Genomic DNA, 21016 nt, shown 5'->3' with positions numbered 1-21016 from the left:
CATCCGACACAGACTCTCTGAGTTATCGGCTGAACGTACAGGGCAGAGAATGTTCGGTAAGTATTGTTCGGGGGTCACCAGGTGACAGCGGACGGCTGTTACACTGGCCCCAGTGTCACGAAGGGCTTCAGCCCGGCGTCCATTGATGCCCACCCATTGGCTGTACTTCTGGGTATTAGCGGGTAGGGGGACCCGCGGGACCATGTCTCTCCCCCCTAGGCAGGCGAGAGCCATGGCGGCTGGCTCCCATTCTTGGTGTTCCTGTTCATATTCTTCTTGTTCCTCTGAGATCCGTTCCTCCCCCAGAGCAGCAGCGGCTACTTGGCGGGGTCTTGGGCTCTGGTACTGGGGGCAGTTTGGGTCGTTTGCATAGTGTCCGACTCGTTGACATCGATGGCAGGTAATATTGGCTCGATGTCCCGGTCGCGCTGGGGTGCTGCCCCGGTTGGCCGGGGGGGTGGGGCTGGTAGTGGGGGTGACCGGAGCGTTGCTTCTTCCGCGTCCTTGGCCTCCACCTCCTCGGGGACGGTGCTGACCATTGTTGTTCCGGTTCTGTTCGGAGGACCCATTTCGACTCACTCTGGTGATCTCCCACCGGTCTGCTTCGGCTGCGAGCTGCCGGGGATCCGTTAACTTGCTGTCGAGGAGGTGCTGGCGAAGTTCAATGAAGCAATTGTTCGACAGATGCTCCCATACCATAAGATTGAACAGTTGTTCGTAGGTTGTGACCTTGCTTCCTTTGATCCAGCCCTCGAAGGCTCGGCTAAAGTAATTGACATAGTCCACCCAAGTTGTACCTGGGATGCGGGTGCAGTCTCGGAACCTCTGACGGTACATCTCGGGTGTGAGGCCATAGCGGGTGAGGAGTGCAGCTTTCATATGGTCATAGGAGGTCATCTGCTGGTCCGGGAGTTGCAGCAGGGCGTCGCGGCCCTCATTGAGGAATCTCCCCCACAGACCGGCCCCCCAATCGCTTCTATCGATCCGGTGTGCAGTCATAGCGATTTCATAGGCCTTAAACCATTGCTGGATGTCGTCCTCTCGGAAGTACTCTCGAACGACATCCTTGGGGATGTGTACCTTCTTCTCTGTTGCCCCTGGAGTGTGGGGTTGCTCGGGTACCCCTGTTTCTTTATTCTGTTTGCGTAGGTCGATTTCAGCTAATTTCCGCTCATGTTCATATGCCAGTTTCTTTTCCTCGAGCTCCCTTTGTCTCTGTTTCTCCTCTCTTTCTTCTCGGAGACGCAGGTGCTCTAAGTTGATTTTCTGTTCGGCCAACTTTAGTTCAACGTCCATTTTGAGCCGGGCCATTTCCAGCTCGTGTAGTCGGGTTCTTTCTCGTTCCTGGATCTCGTCTGGCGAGAGACCCGCTCTTCGTTCTTCAGGGGCCATGGGGGTTTGTGCTGCGATGTCTTGATCGGGGGTTCCGGCAGCCCCGGTTTCTGCCCAAGATTCCAGGGCCTGCTTAAAGTCATCTTTGGTATTTAGTCCGGTGGTAGCGATACCTAATTCGATACAGAACTGTTTAAGTTCACGATGGCTGTACTCGCCCAATTTCTCCGTCTGGAATTTCTCAGTTGATCCGCTGTCTTTAGTTGACATCGTGATTCGCCGTGGGGTGAGCTACTCTCTGTACGGTTTATGCGGTGATTCGGATCCCGTCGCTGGCCACCAATGTTAGACGGACCGGGAGGGTCGGCCGAGGATACGGGGAGAGGTCTCCGGGGAGAGCCGTCTCCAGTGAATCGTACAGACAAGTAACTTCCCCCCCCACAGACGGACACCACACAATGATAAAGTTCAACGATACTTTATAGACAATTCTTCAAGTACGGTAGAATGGTACAAGGAGGTCTGGACTCAGGGGTCCCCTCTATTCTGGTCTCTGTTTGGGAAAAGGGTAGCGGGACAGTCTTGTTACCAAAGAGATGGAAAATAGCTCTCAATCCTCGAGCTCGGTGGTGTAGATGAACGGGCCGCGGCGGAGCCAGCAGGTCCCGAGGTGGATGAAGGAAGACGACGGTCCGCGGCAGAGCCAGCAGGTCCCGATGAAGGTGGTGGTTACAAACGGTCCGCGGCCACGCCAGCAGGTCCCGACGATGATGAAGGATAGGGTGGTTCCCAAAGCCGCGGCAGCGCCAGCAGGCAAGACGAGGGTGCACAAGACAGAGCTACGGCAGCGCCAGTAGTCCGTCAAGGATGAGTTCTTCTTTGCGTCTCTCGACTCCAAGATACAACTGCCCTCCTGCTCTGGAGCTGCCCCAGTTATAGGGCTGGTGTGCTTTGATGTCCGGACCCTCGCACTTGGAGGTCGGGAGGTCCGGGATGAGGGGGTTCAGACACCCAGCAGGGGGGTGGAGCCAGCGCCCGGGGAGGCGATGGGCGAGCGGCACTTGGCGGGGGAGAGCCATCGACACCTCCTGCTCCCATTGACTGACCAAGTAGCCCGCTCACCTCCTGGGTGGATGTTGGTGCCGGAATGTCTGAGGCCTGGCCAGGCCCAGGGTTGAGGTCGATCGGGGGCCAGGCGGCCTCGTGGTGGAGTGTCCAAGATGGCGCCCAGTATGGGCGCGCAGGCCGGTAGTGGGTCGGCCTACGCGGTCAACAGGTTCGAGTGTAGGGGTCCCTGCGGGGACGGTGGACGTGCAATGGTGGTGTGTGGTACTTGCGTGGCTGGTTCGGGCCTGGTTGGGCCGGGGGAGAGCGGCCCTTCATGTGGCCTGTCCAACACGGCCTCTGACGAGAAGCGGCAAAGCTTCGAAACGCGTAAGGCCAAGGATGACAACACGGGACCTGTGAGCTGCATGTTTCTCAAATAAAGGTTTTGGAAACCAACCTGCGGTGGTGAGCGGCCTCATTTCCGAGTGAAGTGTTCTAAGATTAATCACGGTGGCTCCGGCCGTGGAGGGATCGCACTGCCTAGAAGGGTTAAGGACCACGGGGGAGAGAACGAGCTTCCTCTGCAATGGCGCTGCAGGTAGCAGAATTGAACATGCCGCTTACAAGCCCGGAGCACACTGGAGGGCTACAAAAGTTCCTGGACTGGCGCACATGAATCGAACCCATTGGAGGGCAAAAAAAGTGGTAAAAGGACTACATCTCCCAGCAAACACTATACTTTGAAATTTGGGCACAGCTGAGGCCAATTGCAATTATAAAAAAGCACGTGGGGGATGTATCCGCAATGAACTGGATTCGTGTGATGCGGCCTCTGATGAGAAGCGGCAATGCTTCGAAACGCGTAAGGCCAACGATGACAACACGGGACCTGTGAGCTGCATGTTTCTCAAATAAAGGTTTTGGAAACCAACCTGCGGTGGTGAGCGGCCTCATTTCCGAGTGAAGTGTTCTAAGATTAATCACGGTGGCTCCGGCCGTGGAGGGATCGCACTGCCTAGAAGGGTTAAGGACCGCGGGGGAGAGAACGAGCTTCCTCTGCAATGGCGCTGCAGGTAGCAGAATTGAACATGCCGCTTACAAGCCCGGAGCACACTGGAGGGCTACAAAAGTTCCTGGACTGGCGCACATGAATCGAACCCATTGGAGGGCAAAAAAAGTGGTTAAAGGACTACATCTCCCAGCAAACACTATACTTTGAAATTTGGGCACAGCTGAGGCCAATTGCAATTATAAAAAAGCACGTGGGGGATGTATCCGCAATGAACTGGATTCGTGTGATGCGGCCTCTGATGAGAAGCGGCAATGCTTCGAAACGCGTAAGGCCAAGGATGACAACACGGGACCTGTGAGCTGCATGTTTCTCAAATAAAGGTTTTGGAAACCAACCTGCGGTGGTGAGCGGCCTCATTTCCGAGTGAAGTGTTCTAAGATTAATCACGGTGGCTCCGGCCGTGGAGGGATCGCACTGCCTAGAAGGGTTAAGGACCGCGGGGGAGAGAACGAGCTTCCTCTGCAATGGCGCTGCAGGTAGCAGAATTGAACATGCCGCTTACAAGCCCGGAGCACACTGGAGGGCTACAAAAGTTCCTGGACTGGCGCACATGAATCGAACCCATTGGAGGGCAAAAAAAGTGGTAAAAGGACTACATCTCCCAGCAAACACTATACTTTGAAATTTGGGCACAGCTGAGGCCAATTGCAATTATAAAAAAGCACGTGGGGGATGTATCCGCAATGAACTGGATTCGTGTGATGCGGCCTCTGATGAGAAGCGGCAATGCTTCGAAACGCGTAAGGCCAAGGATGACAACACGGGACCTGTGAGCTGCATGTTTCTCAAATAAAGGTTTTGGAAACCAACCTGCGGTGGTGAGCGGCCTCATTTCCGAGTGAAGTGTTCTAAGATTAATCACGGTGGCTCCGGCCGTGGAGGGATCGCACTGCCTAGAAGGGTTAAGGACCGCGGGGGAGAGAACGAGCTTCCTCTGCAATGGCGCTGCAGGTAGCAGAATTGAACATGCCGCTTACAAGCCCGGAGCACACTGGAGGGCTACAAAAGTTCCTGGACTGGCGCACATGAATCGAACCCATTGGAGGGCAAAAAAAGTGGTAAAAGGACTACATCTCCCAGCAAACACTATACTTTGAAATTTGGGCACAGCTGAGGCCAATTGCAATTATAAAAAAGCACGTGGGGGATGTATCCGCAATGAACTGGATTCGTGTGATGCGGCCTCTGATGAGAAGCGGCAATGCTTCGAAACGCGTAAGGCCAAGGATGACAACACGGGACCTGTGAGCTGCATGTTTCTCAAATAAAGGTTTTGGAAACCAACCTGCGGTGGTGAGCGGCCTCATTTCTGAGTGAAGTGTTCTAAGATTAATCACGGTGGCTCCAGCCGTGGAGGTGTGGAAAAGTAAATTTTGCCATGTTCTGTGTCCCTACGCCCCATCCATCATATGTTATGTGTGCATGATCAATATGCATATGTTATTCCCCATTTCTGATTAAAGACGCAATTACAGTTGTGTCCACCTCTAGTATGTTAGTTTCCAGTCCTCGTGAATACTACGAATATCAGGCCTATGTAAGTAATGTTGCCACGTTTCTCAGTGTGCACGTTATTCAATTATAAAGTCTCCGTTTCCAGGCCTCAAAGGGCCCGGACCACAGATTCAGCTCCTGTCTCCTGAAAGCCTCGCTGAGGAGCGATACAGCCCCCACCTGTATCCTCGACCCTTCACTTACTTCCTGCCCCGCAGTGCCCGGTGCAGCCCGGCTCTGCCTCTGAGTCTGCCAAAAGTATGTTATAGTTCCTGCTATCAGTTCAGTCCTCCTCCTCTGCATTCCTAAGCTACTGAACTGCATCAATAGTTTCCGTCATTGTCTAGCCTTCTCGTCTCCATGTTAGAGAAGTACTGTATTTAATGGTCATTTAATATTCTTCACGCACTACATGTAGAATAATGCATGGTCCAGTCTTAGAATCAAGTTAGCTTTTCCCCTCATGACTTCTAGTTTATATCAACATGTTCCCTAAACATTAGATATCAGATAGGGTTTAGGTACATGTCGCTCCGACCCTCCAGACTCTAGTCTCTGCTCCTAGCACAGAGTTCGTAGCCCCCAGCTTCTCCTAGTAACACGTCATTGCTAGTTTTCGCGCACCATTAGGTTAGACGTCCCGGCTCCTTAGGTAGCCCCCTCCAATGTGTCCGCCCATTCATGACATATTCTGTTACGTTTGCATCACATGTCTAAGTAAACTCCTAGTTACACCTCTTTTTACTGTTATCTCTCGCGACTGTTACGCGTCACGCCTTCTACTCCACCCACTGTTACGCCTACTGCAATGTAATGCTATGTGTTTGCGCTATGTATATAAGTCAATGTTATGTTATTAAATGTTAGCGCGCTCATCCCAGACCAAGCCCCGGCAGCTGCTGGGCCCCAGTTGTCCTGCTGGGCCTTATTGTCCTATTCCCATGCAGGTTGTCCTGATCCTGTCCTTATGCTGTAATAAACCTGCAGAAACTCCTACTACCTCGAATCTTGACTCTTATTTATTGAGCTATCTGTTATGCTATAAGTCTAGTCAAAAATAGGGTATTATTTATTTATTTACCACATAATGGCGCCCGAATAGGGACTTGCCCTTTCCCCACGCGTCGGTGAAGCTACGCCGACCCCCTGACCCTCTGCAGTCGTGACGGAACTCTTCTGCGCAGTGGCAGATATTTCTGCTCAAGTATCCCTCAGGCCCACGGAGGAGACGGAGGAGGCGGTCCAGCATCCGAACGAGACGGTGGAGGAACGCGGCGAGTCCCGACCAGAGCCCAAGCCGAGAGTCCAAGGTCCGAGGTATCCGGAGGTCCACCCGTAATTGAAGTCCGAAGTCCGAAGTTCGTCGTCGTAGTCCAGTCCCGTCCGAGGCCTTCCGTTCCGTGCTGCCCGGTGAGTACCATTGCTGGGGTAGTGTCTAGACAGGGTCAGTCTAAATTGACTCCTGGTCCGTGGGTTGGTGGTACCCAAGCCCACAAACGAAGTGTTCACCTAGGTGGATACGGGTCTTGATGTGTTCCTTTATGGGACCGGTATGTTCCGTACTGTTACAGCAGTGCATCCAGTAACTCTAGTCTGTTCCGTTCTCGAGAATTCTGTTCTGTTTCTGTTTTCAGTATTTTCAGGTAGTATTCTGTTCGAACTGTTATTTATAATGTTGTTTAATGTATTTTCAACGTCGTGGTATGCCTGAATTGTTTTCCCAATTGTTATTGTTTTTCGTGTATTGTATTGTATTGTGTTCCGATTCAAGTTTAGAATGCCGCTCTTTTCCAAGTTACGTCAGTTAAAAACTAGAAAGGGTCTGCTGGAAGCAGCAGTTCCCGTTCCGCCTAGGGACAGTCCAGGTCACTTTATGTATCAGAAACATGGCATAAGCGCCATATTGTATCTAGATTTATGGGTAGAGTATACCAAACAGTTAGAAGAAAAGTATAGATGGCCCGTATCGGGTACATGGGATGCCGAATGTATCATGCGAGTAGAAGAAGCATTATGGAAAAAGAAAGCCAGACAGTCACAGAAAGATGCCATCGAGTTATGGCGTAAGGAAGCGCATAGAAGAACGGAAAAGGAAGTCAGAAAGTCAGAGTTAAGTAGAGAATCCCAAGAACGAGCCCAAGAAAGAGAATTAATCGAGATAGGTGAACAAGTCAAAGCCGAACAGTCAGACAGACAGAGGCATGCCCTTATTAAGGGTATGTATCCTCTCCTTGCCGAAGGCTTGCCAAAAGCGACCCCAGAGGCACCCAGTAATTTCCCGCCACCATTAATTCCGACCAAGCTACGTCACAAACCGACCGCAGCTGATATTTTTATTTCGTCCTATTTGGACGACACAGTTCCAGAATATGCAAATCCAGTTCGCGCTCCACCTGTCCCTGTAAATCAGGCACTTCCCGTTCCTCCAGACACCGGAGTACCTGTTACGGTACCCCCGGGTCAGCCTGCCATACAAGTTCAGCCCACGTTACAATTACCGACCCTGCAAGCACGAAGAATGTCAGTCGACGATTCTAGTATAGGGGCCGCAGGGGGAGGTCCTCCTCAAACCCCGCCGCCACACAAGCGTTTATCAGCACTCGAATTACATGCTCAAGCATCACAGCGTACTCCTAAAAGTAATAAGTCTGTTACAGAAATCAGACAAGCCCTTGCCGAATGTGTTTATGACACAGTCCCAGGCGAGTATAATATGGTTTTATATTCCGTACGTGTAAGAAGGGTGACCGAGTATCTAGTCACCTTACCAAATATGAAAGAAGATCTAGACAGAATATATCGTTTCATCCGTACAGGGGATGATCCAGAAAGTATTGGCGAGATTATGTCTCAAAGGAAAGCCGAGATTCAGCTCATGATATTAAAGTTCCTGATCAATTGTCTAATAAGAGAACAAGATTATCCGTCTAAAGATCCCGCCGAAATGAGAATCCTAACAAGGTGGAGTGATAATATAGCCGAGGGTAAGCACAAGACCATTAGTGCCATGGAAAGTATGTACAAGAAAATTCGTAAAGAAATAATAAGGTTACACGAACAGCGTAAAGCAGCACAAGTAAGCGAGAAAGAAAGTATCTCTGATCCTGAAGAGGAAGACGAGAATCCCGCCAGAATATCGTATGTAGGAAAATCCAGATTTCCAGATCGCCATTTACGTCCAGAACCTAAGTCTATTTTTCATCATCCAACACGAGAGCCTCGCTCTCTAGAACAAGTATTTCAAGCTACCGATCACATTCTGAAATCACGAGTCGGTTATAGCGAATTAAGTACCATGCACGAACAAGAACTAGCCCGATCAGCAGTCCGATGGATTACTGATTCTACCACTTTTCCAGACGAAATAGTGGCACAAATGTTTCTGAAACTGCCCCCAGCCGAGCAACGACTGGTGGGTATGTATATGATCCAGCACCTCATTACTCTGTATGAGGGTCAACATTCTGATCCAGGCCCGTTACATGATATCCTGAACGAGTTACTCCAGTACAGATGGAGAGGTCTAGGTACCGATTTAATTAGTGTCATTCTAGAACAGCGTCACAAGTATAGAACGTTCCTGAACCCGCATTTTGTTCATGTCTCACCCCCAGAAAGTAAACCATTCTACATAGACAGACAGAATCCGCTACGAGAAGTCCACCCAGTCCAAGGGGCGGGTGGCGTAATGCAACGAGTGTTTGTATACACTCCGATATCAAAGATGGAACTTCTTGAAATGAAGAAATTAATTCCCTGTCATGACAAAGATCCAGCAGGGTTCCATAGAGAATTAAAAGACATGCTCCGTATGGGAGAATACACTTACCCAGATATCATTAAAATGTTAAAGGTCCTGCTACCCGCAGGGGTGTATGAAAAGTTAAAGGAAAAAGAATGGGAGGTGGGAGAGAAAAAGATCGATTGGGCAGCTCTAGAAGCTGAAGACAAGGCACGAGTACCAGGTACCGGTCTTGGAGATAAATGTAAAGAATTACCAGAATTATTGATTCAAGTTTTACCCAGATTATTGACTACTAGGAAAGAAGACTGGGATGCAATCTCAGCCTGTAAACAGAAACAAGATGAGGATATTAGTGATTTTTATTCTAGATTTGAGAAATGTTTCAGTATTAACAGTGGTCTCAAGACAAGTAGTGAGTCGTACCCTCACCTTTTCGTTACCAAATTAGTCGAGAATTCAAGTCCACAAATTAAAAACCGAGTTTTGAAAGTCGAAAGCACCTGGCAAGCAAATACTCCGTCCCAGATGCTCCAGATGCTTCAGTATCACCAGAATAGAATCAGAGAAGAGCAAGAACACGAAAGAAAACGTATGAAAGACACGAAAATGAAAGTGCTAGTTGCACAATCTATTCCTCAAGACAGTCAGAAGAGGGGTCCGAATCAAGCCAGTCATCCTGCAGCTCCCGTTAAAGGGAACTGCAATTATTGTAAACAGCCAGGTCATTTTATAAACGAGTGTGCAGTTCTGAAACACAACATAGCTACTGGTAAGACTAAAGAAAGACCACGTCCGCCGAGACAAGAACAAGTTTCACAGACTCCTCAGTCACAGAATGCACCGCAGACAGTTACAGTACCGCAGCCTATTGCTGCAACACAGCACGTTACATCGCAGATGTACCAGTATGCACAGTCCGAGTATCCAGAGTACCAGTCATATTCATGAAACAGCCTAGAGAGGGAGGTAGGCTTGCCTCTCATCGAGATACCTGTAGACCAAGAAGGTCCCTATGTTCATAGTCAAGTATTAGGGAAAGACAGAAAGTTTTTGATCGATACAGGGGCAAGTAGGACCACAATTAGTCACGCCGAAGTTCCAGGGGCTCCGCTCTCAGGCTCAAGAAATGTTTCCCTTGGATTTTCAGGAAAACCCATAGTTAATGAGATATCAAAGCCAGTTACTCTAGAAGTAGGTCCATTGTCCCGTACTACTGATCTGTTACTTACTAAGTCATGTCCAGAAAATCTATTAGGCATTAAGACATTGAAAGAATTAGGTGCAGTTATTTGCTGTTCCCCAGAGGGAATACGTCTGTTCCTACGTGACTTTAAGGGTCACTATGTATTACGAGATTTTGATTCAAGATTGTCTAATGTTCCGCAGCATTTATGGGCGCAAGGTCCAACTGATGTAGGTTACATGCAAATCACACCCTATCGTGTGACTCTCAAACCAGGTGTAGTGTTACCACGAATCAGGCAGTACAGATTGCCACCTGAGGCTGTAGCAGCCTTATCCAAAATTATTGACGAGCTCATGGCTCAAGGAGTAGTTGTAGAAACTGACTCCAATGTGTGTAATTCTCCGATCATTCCAGTCATGAAACGTACTGATCCAAATGCACCCCCAGTATATCGATTAGTGATTGATTTACGAGAGCTTAATAAATGTATTATTCCTCAGTACCCAGTTGTCCCAGACATTTCTTCCCTGTTAACTGCTATTGATTCCGAAGCCATGTTTTTCACTGTTATTGACCTCAAGAATGCATTTTTTAGTGTTCCAATTCATCCAGACAGCCAGTTTCTTTTCGGATTTTGTTTAAATGGAAGGAGCTATATGTTTACACGCGCTCCTCAAGGTTTCACAGAAAGCCCTAGTATTTACAGTCAAGCACTCAAGAGACAACTAGACAACATTCACATGCCAACTGACACTGCCCTGCTCCAGTATGTCGATGATCTACTGATCACAGCCCGTTCTGAACGTGACTGCGAGCGTGCATCACTTACAGTTTTGTATTTCCTTGCCGAGATGGGGCACAAGGTGTCACCTTCGAAGCTTCAATTCTGTGTCCAGCAAGTGGTATACTTAGGACACTTGCTGTCCAAGAGGGGTAGGCAGTTGACACCCGACCGTATCCAGTTAATAGCGAGTCTTCCCCAGCCCAGAACCCAGAAGGAGGTACGTGCTTTTATCGGCCTTACTTCTTATTGTAGACAATGGATTCCCCAGTATGCATTTCTAGCCAAGCCACTGATACAGTTAACGACACAGGAGGCAGCCGTATCGACTGTCCTCCCTTGGACATCTGACCATACACTTAGTTTCAACGAGTTAAAGAAAGCCCTATGCCAAGCTCCAGTTCTAGCTACACCGAACTACAGTAAGCCTTTTACACTTTTCGTTACAGAACGCAAAGGTACAGCATTATCTGTTCTCACACAAGATCAAGCAGGTCAATACAAGCCCTGTGCTTATTTTTCGAGCACATTAGATCCAGTCGCCCAGGCGTTGCCTGCGTGCCTCAAGTCAGTTGCAGCCACAGCACTAGCTATCAGACAAAGTGATTCCATAGTTTTAGGACATTCCCTGACAGTACAGGTCCCACATTCAGTAGAAGTTCTTTTAAACCGAACACAAACTCAGCACTTGACAATTGCACGTTTAACAGGTTATGAATTGACACTGTTCCAGCCACACATAGAAATTAGACGCTGCAACGTCCTGAATCCTGCTACACTGTTACCATCAGTTAGTTCAAATCCAGACACACATGATTGTGTGGAAGTAGTTAACATTACGACAAAGCCAAGACAAGACCTGACAGATATTCCGTTACCAGATCCTGACCTGACACTTTATGTGGATGGTTCATGTATGAGAACTAGTACAGGAGAACTAGTCGCCGCGTATGCAGTGACTACTGACACTGAAGTTATTGAAACACACCGTATTGATACTCTGTCCGCTCAAGCAGCAGAGCTAGTCGCTCTGACACAAGCCTGTATACATGCCAAGAACCTGAAGGTTAATGTTTACACAGATTCACGTTACGCATTCGGAGTTGTACACGACTTCGGAGTGCTCTGGCAGGAGAGAGGTTTTATGACTTCTCATGGAACCAAGATTCAGCATGGTCTCCTTATTCAAGCCCTGTTAGATGCCATACATTTACCGACATCTATTGCTATCATGAAGTGCAAAGCACATACGAAAGTTACTGACATTATTTCCCAAGGTAATGATTTAGCAGACCGCACAGCCAAGCTTACAGCACAGACTCCAGACATTCCAGTTAATCAGACACATATTCCAGATCTGACTACATGCATGACAGTTAAGGACCCTACTCAAGATGTCATAGATATTCAGTCACATGCTACTCCCGATGAAATCAAGAAATGGTCTGTACAAGGAGGGGTCCAGACAGATCAAGGATGGTTAACGAAGGGTAGAGCCACATGGTTTCTCCCCGATTCTATGGTTCAAGTCATTATCAATACCGCACATAGTCCAGCACATTTAGGAGAAAAAGCTATGTTAGACAGTATCCAGAACATTTGGTTCAACAAGCATTTACGAGCTGCAGCCAAGCAGAAAGTCCGTACCTGTATGATATGTTGTCAGTTTAATCCAGGTAAAAGTGTCCCGGTGGAACAAGGTGGTTTCCAGCCCCCTGACCACCCTTTTGAGGTCCTCCAGATGGATTATATTCAAATGGAGCGATGTCGAGGTTTCAAGTATGTCCTTGTAGTTGTATGCGCTTTGTCCAGATGGACAGAAGCATATCCAGTCCCAGATTACACAGCCGCGACCACTGCCAAGCAGTTGGTTCGTGAATTCTTCCCTAGATATGGACTCCCTAGAGTCGTATATTCTGATAACGGCCAGCCATTCTCATCTGAACTCATGAAACACGTTTCCCTTTTGTTAGGGTACCAGTGGAAGTTCCATTGTGTACGCCATCCAGAAGCAGCTGGACTAGTCGAAAGACATAATCAGACTCTGAAAATCCGTATAGCAAAAGTCTGTAAAGACAAGGGTGTGGACTGGTTAGTAGCTTTGCCAGTCGCTCTGTTTTACATGCGTATGGTCGCACATTCCAGATCAGGTCTGTCCCCGTATGAGGTCGTTTTCGGCCGCCCCCCTAACATGTGGGGTACTCCTAGACCCCGAAGTATTACCGATGTTTCATGTAATATGCTGACAGATTACCTAGCTTCCTTGATGTCTGCCCTCAACTCATGTCGTTCACAGGTTGCCGCCGCATTTCCAGACAATACCGAGGTGGCACCGCACGAGATCGTTCCAGGTTCCCTTGTGATGATCAGAAATTTCGACAGATCAAGTCCGCTGGAACCACGTTGGAAGGAGCCACGTCAGGTCCTCTTGACCACCCGAACTGCCGTCAAGTTGGAAGGCAGGAAGGGGTGGGTCCACCTTTCTCATGTAAAACTTTTCAAAGGACCGAAACCAGTCTTCAAAAACATTTCCAAGAACATTTCCCAGGATTCGAAGGATTGCCAGAACATTGTTTTAAAGGACTGTCCCGCACAAGACATTATTACAACCCCTCCCTTGTTAGAGAAAACTCCGCAACAGGAGTATAAGTTAAAGCTCAGGTCTAATAAGTCAGCCAGTTTGATTGTATAAGTCCTCCCCTAGGTGAAACGGTTAGACTGTTTCTGACATGTATAAAATAGACCCCCATAGTGAGAGAGTCAGTCAAAGCTCAATCAAATGTATCGTTTTTCTGAGTTTCATATTATTCATCAGCATAATGATTTCCTGCACCAGCTACGCACTTTTTCTGTGTTTTCCAGTTCCTCATGTAAATATGTCTGCTCATGCTACAGTAGAGCACACGTTTAGTGATCTGCCTCCTCACGAATATTCATACCGCCTCGCTATGCGTAATAACACATTTATCCGTATGTTACATTACTCACACCAGACCAGCAATGCCACTAATTGTTGGGTGTGTGGTCGACTCCCCCCTTTCCAGACACCGAAGGGAGTTCTGCCACTCTTTCCTTATCCATTCTCACACAATGGTTCGTGTGGAGCATGGTCCACGTTAACGTCATCCTCAACAGATATGTCTTTTCTTAACAGTACATGTTTCCCAGACAAGCAAGGTCTTCCCCACAGAACAGGTTTAGATTTAGAAAACGAAGTATATAATATAGGAAATTATTCGTCGAATTTCATGGTTCTGAATGTTCAGTCTGATACTACTCCAGACTCACCCGCTATTTCAGTACTACCAGTCAAAGGCGAATTATGTGTCCGTAGTTATGGTTCTGTACATATAGGTCATAGTGAATGTACTACTGTTATCAAGTATAGTGACAGTGGGAAATCTATTTTCAAAGCTTCACGTCATTCTTATTTTATTTGTGGTCAAACTGCATATGTCCGTCTGCCCCTCGATTGGGAGGGAACCTGTTACATTGCTTTCCTACTGCCACCTGTTTTTCTAGCCCCACCTGATTATCATAGGAATTCTTTCTTAGTACACACTAGACACAAGAGAAATCTCCCGATTGTCGATTATACTGAAACCGCCGCAGAGCAATTCATTGATATAGATAAAGGTGTTTTCCCTTATTTAGGTACAGTTGTAAATAGTAAGCTCATTCGTAGGTTAACAAGAACCCTTGAAGCAGTAGTAGATGAGACTGCCTCCGCTCTAGGTAACTTAACTGAAGAGCAATCCTTTATGAGAATTGTCGTTTTACAGAATCGTCTCGTCCTTGACGTCATACTGGCCGATAGGGGCGGGGCCTGTAGAATTCTCGGATCCAGTTGTTGTATTTTCATTCCAAATAACGCGCCGTCTGTTTATTCAGCTATTACCAGACTCCATAAAATTGCCCATCTGTTACACCAAGATCCAGGCACCTGGACATGGTCCGGTTGGTTCTGGAATATAATTTCCGCATGGGGTTGGAAAGTCCTGTCCTTTCTAGGTATTGCAGTAGCGATCATATTTAGCTGCTGCCTCTGTATACAATGTGGCCCTGCGATTTGCAGCATGTGTGCTACCTCTTGTATTCCCAGTCCCAAGCCCTGTTCTAAATCCCGTTCCAAGACAATTCGAGACGAGCAAATGATACTGTATGAAATGATAGACGGTATCATGAATATTGATGTTTCCTGATGGAAACGTAGTGACAAGGAGGGAATGTGGAAAAGTAAATTTTGCCATGTTCTGTGTCCCTACGCCCCATCCATCATATGTTATGTGTGCATGATCAATATGCATATGTTATTCCCCATTTCTGATTAAAGACGCAATTACAGTTGTGTCCACCTCTAGTATGTTAGTTTCCAGTCCTCGTGAATACTACGAATATCAGGCCTATGTAAGTAATGTTGCCACGTTTCTCAGTGTGCACGTTATTCAATTATAAAGTCTCCGTTTCCAGGCCTCAAAGGGCCCGGACCACAGATTCAGCTCCTGTCTCCTGAAAGCCTCGCTGAGGAGCGATACAGCCCCCACCTGTATCCTCGACCCTTCACTTACTTCCTGCCCCGCAGTGCCCGGTGCAGCCCGGCTCTGCCTCTGAGTCTGCCAAAAGTATGTTATAGTTCCTGCTATCAGTTCAGTCCTCCTCCTCTGCATTCCTAAGCTACTGAACTGCATCAATAGTTTCCGTCATTGTCTAGCCTTCTCGTCTCCATGTTAGAGAAGTACTGTATTTAATGGTCATTTAATATTCTTCACGCACTACATGTAGAATAATGCATGGTCCAGTCTTAGAATCAAGTTAGCTTTTCCCCTCATGACTTCTAGTTTATATCAACATGTTCCCTAAACATTAGATATCAGATAGGGTTTAGGTACATGTCGCTCCGACCCTCCAGACTCTAGTCTCTGCTCCTAGCACAGAGTTCGTAGCCCCCAGCTTCTCCTAGTAACACGTCATTGCTAGTTTTCGCGCACCATTAGGTTAGACGTCCCGGCTCCTTAGGTAGCCCCCTCCAATGTGTCCGCCCATTCATGACATATTCTGTTACGTTTGCATCACATGTCTAAGTAAACTCCTAGTTACACCTCTTTTTACTGTTATCTCTCGCGACTGTTACGCGTCACGCCTTCTACTCCACCCACTGTTACGCCTACTGCAATGTAATGCTATGTGTTTGCGCTATGTATATAAGTCAATGTTATGTTATTAAATGTTAGCGCGCTCATCCCAGACCAAGCCCCGGCAGCTGCTGGGCCCCAGTTGTCCTGCTGGGCCTTATTGTCCTATTCCCATGCAGGTTGTCCTGATCCTGTCCTTATGCTGTAATAAACCTGCAGAAACTCCTACTACCTCGAATCTTGACTCTTATTTATTGAGCTATCTGTTATGCTATAAGTCTAGTCAAAAATAGGGTATTATTTATTTATTTACCACAGAGGGATCGCACTGCCTAGAAGGGTTAAGGACCGCGGGGGAGAGAACGAGCTTCCTCTGCAATGGCGCTGCAGGTAGCAGAATTGAACATGCCGCTTACAAGCCCGGAGCACACTGGAGGGCTACAAAAGTTCCTGGACTGGCGCACATGAATCGAACCCATTGGAGGGCAAAAAAAGTGGTAAAAGGACTACATCTCCCAGCAAACACTATACTTTGAAATTTGGGCACAGCTGAGGCCAATTGCAATTATAAAAAAGCACGTGGGGGATGTATCCGCAATGAACTGGATTCGTGTGATGCGGCCTCTGATGAGAAGCGGCAATGCTTCGAAACGCGTAAGGCCAAGGATGACAACACGGGACCTGTGAGCTGCATGTTTCTCAAATAAAGGTTTTGGAAACCAACCTGCGGTGGTGAGCGGCCTCATTTCCGAGTGAAGTGTTCTAAGATTAATCACGGTGGCTCCGGCCGTGGAGGGATCGCACTGCCTAGAAGGGTTAAGGACCGCGGGGGAGAGAACGAGCTTCCTCTGCAATGGCGCTGCAGGTAGCAGAATTGAACATGCCGCTTACAAGCCCGGAGCACACTGGAGGGCTACAAAAGTTCCTGGACTGGCGCACATGAATCGAACCCATTGGAGGGCAAAAAAAGTGGTTAAAGGACTACATCTCCCAGCAAACACTATACTTTGAAATTTGGGCACAGCTGAGGCCAATTGCAATTATAAAAAAGCACGTGGGGGATGTATCCGCAATGAACTGGATTCGTGTGATGCGGCCTCTGATGAGAAGCGGCAATGCTTCGAAACGCGTAAGGCCAAGGATGACAACACGGGACCTGTGAGCTGCATGTTTCTCAAATAAAGGTTTTGGAAACCAACCTGCGGTGGTGAGCGGCCTCATTTCCGAGTGAAGTGTTCTAAGATTAATCACGGTGGCTCCGGCCGTGGAGGGATCGCACTGCCTAGAAGGGTTAAGGACCGCGGGGGAGAGAACGAGCTTCCTCTGCAATGGCGCTGCAGGTAGCAGAATTGAACATGCCGCTTACAAGCCCGGAGCACACTGGAGGGCTACAAAAGTTCCTGGACTGGCGCACATGAATCGAACCCATTGGAGGGCAAAAAAAGTGGTAAAAGGACTACATCTCCCAGCAAACACTATACTTTGAAATTTGGGCACAGCTGAGGCCAATTGCAATTATAAAAAAGCACGTGGGGGATGTATCCGCAATGAACTGGATTCGTGTGATGCGGCCTCTGATGAGAAGCGGCAATGCTTCGAAACGCGTAAGGCCAAGGATGACAACACGGGACCTGTGAGCTGCATGTTTCTCAAATAAAGGTTTTGGAAACCAACCTGCGGTGGTGAGCGGCCTCATTTCCGAGTGAAGTGTTCTAAGATTAATCACGGTGGCTCCGGCCGTGGAGGGATCGCACTGCCTAGAAGGGTTAAGGACCGCGGGGGAGAGAACGAGCTTCCTCTGCAATGGCGCTGCAGGTAGCAGAATTGAACATGCCGCTTACAAGCCCGGAGCACACTGGAGGGCTACAAAAGTTCCTGGACTGGCGCACATGAATCAAACCCATTGGAGGGCAAAAAAAGTGGTAAAAGGACTACATCTCCCAGCAAACACTATACTTTGAAATTTGGGCACAGCTGAGGCCAATTGCAATTATAAAAAAGCACGTGGGGGATGTATCCGCAATGAACTGGATTCGTGTGATGCGGCCTCTGATGAGAAGCGGCAATGCTTCGAAACGCGTAAGGCCAAGGATGACAACACGGGACCTGTGAGCTGCATGTTTCTCAAATAAAGGTTTTGGAAACCAACCTGCGGTGGTGAGCGGCCTCATTTCCGAGTGAAGTGTTCTAAGATTAATCACGGTGGCTCCGGCCGTGGAGGGATCGCACTGCCTAGAAGGGTTAAGGACCGCGGGGGAGAGAACGAGCTTCCTCTGCAATGGCGCTGCAGGTAGCAGAATTGAACATGCCGCTTACAAGCCCGGAGCACACTGGAGGGCTACAAAAGTTCCTGGACTGGCGCACATGAATCGAACCCATTGGAGGGCAAAAAAAGTGGTAAAAGGACTACATCTCCCAGCAAACACTATACTTTGAAATTTGGGCACAGCTGAGGCCAATTGCAATTATAAAAAAGCACGTGGGGGATGTATCCGCAATGAACTGGATTCGTGTGATGCGGCCTCTGATGAGAAGCGGCAATGCTTCGAAACGCGTAAGGCCAAGGATGACAACACGGGACCTGTGAGCTGCATGTTTCTCAAATAAAGGTTTTGGAAACCAACCTGCGGTGGTGAGCGGCCTCATTTCTGAGTGAAGTGTTCTAAGATTAATCACGGTGGCTCCGGCCGTGGAGGGATCGCACTGCCTAGAAGGGTTAAGGACCGCGGGGGAGAGAACGAGCTTCCTCTGCAATGGCGCTGCAGGTAGCAGAATTGAACATGCCGCTTACAAGCCCGGAGCACACTGGAGGGCTACAAAAGTTCCTGGACTGGCGCACATGAATCGAACCCATTGGAGGGCAAAAAAAGTGGTAAAAGGACTACATCTCCCAGCAAACACTATACTTTGAAATTTGGGCACAGCTGAGGCCAATTGCAATTATAAAAAAGCACGTGGGGGATGTATCCGCAATGAACTGGATTCGTGTGATGCGGCCTCTGATGAGAAGCGGCAATGCTTCGAAACGCGTAAGGCCAAGGATGACAACACGGGACCTGTGAGCTGCATGTTTCTCAAATAAAGGTTTTGGAAACCAACCTGCGGTGGTGAGCGGCCTCATTTCCGAGTGAAGTGTTCTAAGATTAATCACGGTGGCTCCGGCCGTGGAGGGATCGCACTGCCTAGAAGGGTTAAGGACCGCGGGGGAGAGAACGAGCTTCCTCTGCAATGGCGCTGCAGGTAGCAGAATTGAACATGCCGCTTACAAGCCCGGAGCACACTGGAGGGCTACAAAAGTTCCTGGACTGGCGCACATGAATCGAACCCATTGGAGGGCAAAAAAAGTGGTAAAAGGACTACATCTCCCAGCAAACACTATACTTTGAAATTTGGGCACAGCTGAGGCCAATTGCAATTAAAAAAAAGCACGTGGGGGATGTATCCGCAATGAACTGGATTCGTGTGATGCGGCCTCTGATGAGAAGCGGCAATGCTTCGAAACGCGTAAGGCCAAGGATGACAACACGGGACCTGTGAGCTGCATGTTTCTCAAATAAAGGTTTTGGAAACCAACCTGCGGTGGTGAGCGGCCTCATTTCCGAGTGAAGTGTTCTAAGATTAATCACGGTGGCTCCGGCCATGGAGGGATCGCACTGCCTAGAAGGGTTAAGGACCGCGGGGGAGAGAACGAGCTTCCTCTGCAATGGCGCTGCAGGTAGCAGAATTGAACATGCCGCTTACAAGCCCGGAGCACACTGGAGGGCTACAAAAGTTCCTGGACTGGCGCACATGAATCGAACCCATTGGAGGGCAAAAAAAGTGGTAAAAGGACTACATCTCCCAGCAAACACTATACTTTGAAATTTGGGCACAGCTGAGGCCAATTGCAATTATAAAAAAGCACGTGGGGGATGTATCCGCAATGAACTGGATTCGTGTGATGCGGCCTCTGATGAGAAGCGGCAATGCTTCGAAACGCGTAAGGCCAAGGATGACAACACGGGACCTGTGAGCTGCATGTTTCTCAAATAAAGGTTTTGGAAACCAACCTGCGGTGGTGAGCGGCCTCATTTCCGAGTGAAGTGTTCTAAGATTAATCACGGTGGCTCCGGCCGTGGAGGGATCGCACTGCCTAGAAGGGTTAAGGACCGCGGGGGAGAGAACGAGCTTCCTCTGCAATGGCGCTGCAGGTAGCAGAATTGAATATGCCGCTTACAAGCCCAGAGCACACTGGAGGGCTACAAAAGTTCCTGGACTGGCGCACATGAATCGAACCCATTGGAGGGCAAAAAAAGTGGTAAAAGGACTACATCTCCCAGCAAACACTATACTTTGAAATTTGGGCACAGCTGAGGCCAATTGCAATTATAAAAAAGCACGTGGGGGATGTATCCGCAATGAACTGGATTCGTGTGATGCGGCCTCTGATGAGAAGCGGCAATGCTTCGAAACGCGTAAGGCCAAGGATGACAACACGGGACCTGTGAGCTGCATGTTTCTCAAATAAAGGTTTTGGAAACCAACCTGCGGTGGTGAGCGGCCTCATTTCCGAGTGAAGTGTTCTAAGATTAATCACGGTGGCTCCGGCCGTGGAGGGATCGCACTGCCTAGAAGGGTTAAGGACCGCGGGGGAGAGAACGAGCTTCCTCTGCAATGGCGCTGCAGGTAGCAGAATTGAACATGCCGCTTACAAGCCCGGAGCACACTGGAGGGCTACAAAAGTTCCTGGACTGGCGCACATGAATCGAACCCATTGGAGGGCAAAAAAAGTGGTAAAAGGACTACATCTCCCAGCAAACACTATACTTTGAAATTTGGGCACAGCTGAGGCCAATTGCAATTATAAAAAAGCACGTGGGGGATGTATCCGCAATGAACTGGATTCGTGTGATGCGGCCTCTGATGAGAAGCGGCAATGCTTCGAAACGCGTAAGGCCAAGGATGACAACACGGGACCTGTGAGCTGCATGTTTCTCAAATAAAGGTTTTGGAAACCAACCTGCGGTGGTGAGCGGCCACATTTCCGAGTGAAGTGTTCTAAGATTAATCACGGTGGCTCCGGCCGTGGAGGGATCGCACTGCCTAGAAGGGTTAAGGACCGCGGGGGAGAGAACGAGCTTCCTCTGCAATGGCGCTGCAGGTAGCAGAATTGAACATGCCGCTTACAAGCCCGGAGCACACTGGAGGGCTACAAAAGTTCCTGGACTGGCGCACATGAATCGAACCC

The sequence above is a fragment of the Lissotriton helveticus genome, chromosome 10, assembly GCF_964261635.1.
Source record: "Lissotriton helveticus chromosome 10, aLisHel1.1, whole genome shotgun sequence".
Classification (NCBI taxonomy): domain Eukaryota; kingdom Metazoa; phylum Chordata; class Amphibia; order Caudata; family Salamandridae; genus Lissotriton; species Lissotriton helveticus.
This window is presented reverse-complemented; position numbering follows the sequence as displayed.